Consider the following 5,882-nt stretch of genomic DNA (forward strand, 5'->3'; position numbering starts at 1 on the left):
GGTAAAATTGCAACATATGTTCAACATATGTTTCGAGTAACATATGTTGAACATACGTTGAACATATGTTGAACATATGAATTTTTCACAGTATGTTGAACATATGTTTGAAATATATTGTTAACATATGTTTGAAAAATACGTTAAACATATTACAGACTCAAAACATATGTTGAACATATATTTGTGGTATTCATATGTTCAACGTATGTTTAACATATTTTGAACATATGTTTGTTTAAAACATATGATCAGCATATGTTTTCAATTTGCGTTATGTTGATTAAACAAGTTTGTTGGCTTAAATTTTTAGATATGTAGTAATGAATGCGTGTATAAACAAATTATATAATCAACATTAGCCATGCATTTTTTTCATATGAAGTGTTTCGTTAACAAATCCAGATTTAAGCTTGAATCGGTTTTAAATTTAGTGTTCATAAACATACGTCAGATTTTACGTCACGGAGGCAGAAGATCAATCTGCAGGATGGATTTAAACTTGTACTTATAAGGTAAGCATAGGCGTCAGAACCGGGGGGGGGGCTAGGGGGGGGGGCTAAGCCCCCCCCCCTTTTTTTGCAAATGTAGACCTATCCATTTGGCACATAGCATTATAGAGGGTTTAGCCCCCCCCCCCCCCCCACTTTTTATCGCCGGTAGTATAGTTGTTCCTAAATTAACCGTGAAAGATTGATAAGGTTGGAGTAATAGGCCTACTCCCCCCCCCCCCCCCCCCGATTAGGATTTTCATGATTTTGGGGAAATATTTCTGAGGATTTTTCTAGCCCCCCCACTTTCAATTTGCTTCCGACGCCAGTGGTAAGAATGCGTTTTTATTTACCTATTTAAAATTATATAGTGGCAATGAGTCAATCTACGGGCTGTAGTTGTGTTCTTCTAGAAAATTTGAATTGAAAAACCATACTGTATAAAATAATGTAATGTCAACAACTGCAACCGACGGTCATCATTGTTGTTAAACTTTTTAAAAACCAGCTCTATAATTGAACCTCTAAGGCTGTTGAAATTGTTATAAAAATACAGTGAATAAATCATACAGTAATTACCATGTTTACGAATAAGAGAATGTAGAATATCTCAGAAAAGGTTAGGTCTGTAAATTTCTTCACACAAAGCTACAACTCAACAGCTTACTGTCTATAGTTTATTTAGACCTTACAAGTTTAATGGTAAACAAGCATAAAAATGTAGATTTGAAAAATATATTAAGATCAGACGCATTTAAAAACTTGGAAAATGAAAGTAGCCCCCAAAACTAGAGCAAAGCTCATTGCAAAGCAACGAGTATGTCTTATATTGCTGTTTTAAATCAGTTATTAATGGAAATAGTCTTTACAATCCCACAGGGAAATTCCTAATGAATTATTTTGTGTCAACACAAATTGTACAATGATTTATATCTTTTCATTGAAATATTTATATCAATTCAATTTATTTTTCTTTTTAAAAAATCTTTATCAATATTTATAGTGTAATTTTTATTACATGCAAATTGAAAAAAAGTGTTTTTATTTTAGGAATGCAGTGACTAGTGGACACATCACAGATGGCATCAAATAACACAGTGTCAGAGATTATGAAGAAGTCAGTACATAATTACAAAAATTTCTTACATTTCTTCAAAACTGCAGCATGATGTTTATTTTTCAAACATGTAATATTATTGTAGTAAAGTTAATTAGGTTCAATGAATATCAAATAATGAGTAACACTGTTTGACAGAGTATTATAATTTGTAGCAAATGGATGTAGTAGTGCAGAGGTTTGTAAGATTTCTTGAATGCAGTCTGAAGACAATGAATAAATGAAAGATCCAGGATCCAGATATTCGTCCTGAGCTCAAAGATATCTGCACTACATTTTCTATACAAGTTATGGTAATTAAATTTAAATATGGCTCTGACTGTATGATTGATGCTAATTATAAAATTTTCTTAGTTCTAATGATTTTTTGTAAGATTTTAAAATCTCACTTTGTAAACATAACACAAATAAATTAATGGTTTACCACTTCTTAATTTGCAAAATTTTAAAAGGTCTGATTGTGGTTACTTGCATTTGTATTAATATTTTAGACAGAAGTTTAGAGTTGACTTGTGAAATGATAAACAGCACATCGAAAAAGAAGTTGGACAAAAAGTGGGATTAATGCAGGTATATAGTTATTAATTTCTCTCTCTCTCTCTCTCTCTCTCTCTCTCTCTCTCTCTCTCTCTCTCTCTCTCTCTCCAGAACTTACAATGATGTTAGATTTCAACAAAATTTACTTAAGGAATAGAATGAAAAAACTTAAATCATGTTGTATTTGCAACTTGATCTTGATACTCTTCAAACTTTTATTTTAATAATGGAACAACATAGGCATTTATAAACTTATAAACCATCTTAAAAAGTGTTACATTCTCTGTTTCTTTTTCAGAAACTATTAAAGCTGCAGTGAGTGAGAACATTCACAGGAGAATAACAAACTTGTCTATATGATATTTGCAACAATAAAAATGATATGTATTTTTATCTCTGTTTTTTTTTCATCAGATAGCTGGAGCTGCAAAATTAATGCAATTTTAAAAGACTCAGTGTTGTAAAAACAGGATAATCAGTTGAAGAGGGTAATTCAAAAAGAAAATTTGTACCAACAATGAATTCAAAAATAAAAAAAAATATTTAACGGCATATTTTCAAATATGCATGACATATGTGATACATGTTGTGTAAATAATCCCAAAATATAAAGAAAATGAGTAAACACAAAAATGAAATTAACATATGTTCAACATATGTCTAACATATATTTATAAACATATGGTAACCATATGGTTATCAAAAACATATGTTTAATATATGTTAAACATATGATGAACATATGTTTATGAACATATGTTTAACATATGGTGCTCGTTTTTTATGGCGAACATATGTTTCAGAACATATGTTCAACATATGTTAAACATATGTTGAACATATGTTGCAATTTTACCTGTGTATATCAAAATATATTATTAATAGCCCGTTTTCTTTATCATTCATTTTATCATTTATTATTGTATTATTTCTTGTCTGTAAACAAACTATGTTTTAACTCAGCTTTTCTTTAGTCATTTTCCAAAGAGAGTTTCAGACATCTAGATCAGTGCGTTGAAACTATTCACTGGAAATTGACTTCAAAAGTTACAATAGCAAATATGTTTATCATATGTTCTAGTTTATCAATCAATAAACTGGTGTTATTTATTTACCTACCACAGTATCAACGTCTTGTTTAAAATTTGCATCTTAAACCATAATATTTACATTATCCAGTGTCTTTGCCTGTAATAACACTACGTATCGATTTTGTTCTATATAACCCATTACTTCAAATGACGTATAATTCGGGCGCCAGCGGGGTTGGCTTATTTATTTATTTTTCGGGGCGGTGGTGGGATTTTGAAAATATGATAATCAATATATTTGAATGATAAAATGAACATTAAATACATAATTAACATGTTTTTACATGTTGACATCATTCAGGGGTCAATGAGAGAGACAGAACATAAATTGATCTGCGTTAATTAATATCTAGTGAGTGATTCTGACCTCCCAAGGGAGTTCTTAAATTGGACCATTCCTTAAAGGGGACAGGGGAGACAGATCTAATTAATATTTCACATGCACATTTCTGAATTAAAGGATCAAAGAGCAAAGCTTAGATATTAATGGTTGTGTGTTTTGTGTAGTCAGTTGTGTGTTATACATTTACTTTTTGAAACGTGTGCCTTATTTGTACCTATTTGCCAATTGCCATTTTTTGCTAAAGTTGTCAGAGAGTATTCTTGGCCCAAGGACTTTCATTTATTCTAAATATAGATATTTTTAGTCCTCTCACTTTGTAAACATAACACAAATAAATTAATGGTTTACCACTTCTTAATTTGCAAAATTTTAAAAGGTCTGATTGTGGTTACTTGCATTTGTATTAATATTTTAGACAGAAGTTTAGAGTTGACTTGTGAAATAATAAACAGCACATCGAAAAAGAAGTTGGACAAAAAGTGGGATTAATGCAGGTATATAGTTATTAATTTCTCTCTCTCTCTCTCTCTCTCTCTCTCTCTCTCTCTCTCTCTCTCTCTCTCCAGAACTTACAATGATGTTAGATTTCAACAAAATTTACTTAAGGAATAGAATGAAAAAACTTAAATCATGTTGTATTTGCAACTTGATCTTGATACTCTTCAAACTTTTATTTTAATAATGGAACAACATAGGCATTTATAAACTTATAAACCATCTTAAAAAGTGTTACATTCTCTGTTTCTTTTTCAGAAACTATTAAAGCTGCAGTGAGTGAGAACATTCACAGGAGAATAACAAACTTGTCTATATGATATTTGCAACAATAAAAATGATATGTATTTTTATCTCTGTTTTTTTTTCATCAGATAGCTGGAGCTGCAAAATTAATGCAATTTTTAAAAGACTCAGTGTTGTAAAAACAGGATAATCAGTTGAAGAGGGTAATTCAGAAAGAAAATTTGTACCAACAATGAATTCAAAAATAAAAAAAAATATTCAACGGCATATTTTCAAATATGCATGACATATGTGATACATGTTGTGTAAATAATCCCAAAATATAAAGAAAATGAGTAAACACAAAAATGAAATTAACATATGTTCAACATATGTCTAACATATATTTATAAACATATGGTAACCATATGGTTATCAAAAACATATGTTTAATATATATTAAACATATGATGAACATATGTTTATGAACATATGTTTAACATATGGTGCTCGTTTTTTATGGCGAACATATGTTTCAGAACATATGTTCAACATATGTTAAACATATGTTGAACATATGTTGCAATTTTACCTGTATATATCAAAATATATTATTAATAGCCCGTTTTCTTTATCATTCATTTTATCATTTATTATTGTATTATTTCTTGTCTGTAAACAAACTATGTTTTAACTCAGCTTTTCTTTAGTCATTTTCCAAAAAGAGTTTCAGACATCTAGATCAGTGCGTTGAAACTATTCACTGGAAATTGACTTCAAAAGTTACAATAGCAAATATGTTTATCATATGTTCTAGTTTATCAATCAATAAACTGGTGTTATTTATTTACCTACCACAGTATCAACGTCTTGTTTAAAATTTGCATCTTAAACCATAATATTTACATTATCCAGTGTCTTTGCCTGTAATAACACTACGTATCGATTTTGTTCTATATAACCCATTACTTCAAATGACGTATAATTCGGGCGCCAGCGGGGTTGGCTTATTTATATTCAAATATTTAATCGTACAATGGCTGAAAATTATATTAATATGATAAGGAATCATTCTCTGAATATTATGAGGTGATAATTTCGGTCGGGGCGTGATCAAATCTATCATAAGGGCTTTACTGGTTTTGATCACGTCCCGACCAAAATTATCACCTCATAATACTCAACGAATGGTTCCTTAAAACATTGTCCTCCAAGTTTTTGATATCACTCTTCGTTCTCCTTTCCCAACATGCTTCTATTCTTCACACCAAATTTGTCAAAGATTGGCTTTGTTATGAAAATTCAGAAACTGTTCAAAAAGTTTAAAACCAACCATTTGTACACGACGACGAACGAAAACGGATGACTGCAGGTCAAATAAAATGATCAACGTCAACTCTATTGACTGTGCACAACTGTTTATTAATAATTTAATACTTACAAAAGAAAAGCACAATCTGACAAAAGTTAAAATATGCACAAGGTTCATCTGAATTTTAATGATGGAATCACTTTGTAATAACAAATGATAGAGAGAGAATATAAATAGGCATTATGCCTGCTGTTCAACTCATTTCAGTGTA

General features: G+C 30.2%; 1 long non-coding RNA gene across 1 annotated transcript; it reads left to right on the forward strand.

The window, feature by feature from the left end:
• Positions 1–2,549, forward strand: LOC128181750 (uncharacterized). Its single transcript, XR_008243361.1, has 5 exons — positions 1–515; positions 1,542–1,608; positions 1,764–1,901; positions 2,100–2,178; positions 2,444–2,549. It is a non-coding gene; the product is annotated as an uncharacterized LOC128181750 (long non-coding RNA).
• Positions 2,550–5,882: the final 3,333 nt, after the last annotated feature.

This window comes from Crassostrea angulata, chromosome 4 (assembly GCF_025612915.1).
Source record: "Crassostrea angulata isolate pt1a10 chromosome 4, ASM2561291v2, whole genome shotgun sequence".
In the NCBI taxonomy this organism is placed as follows: Eukaryota; Metazoa; Mollusca; class Bivalvia; order Ostreida; family Ostreidae; genus Magallana; species Magallana angulata.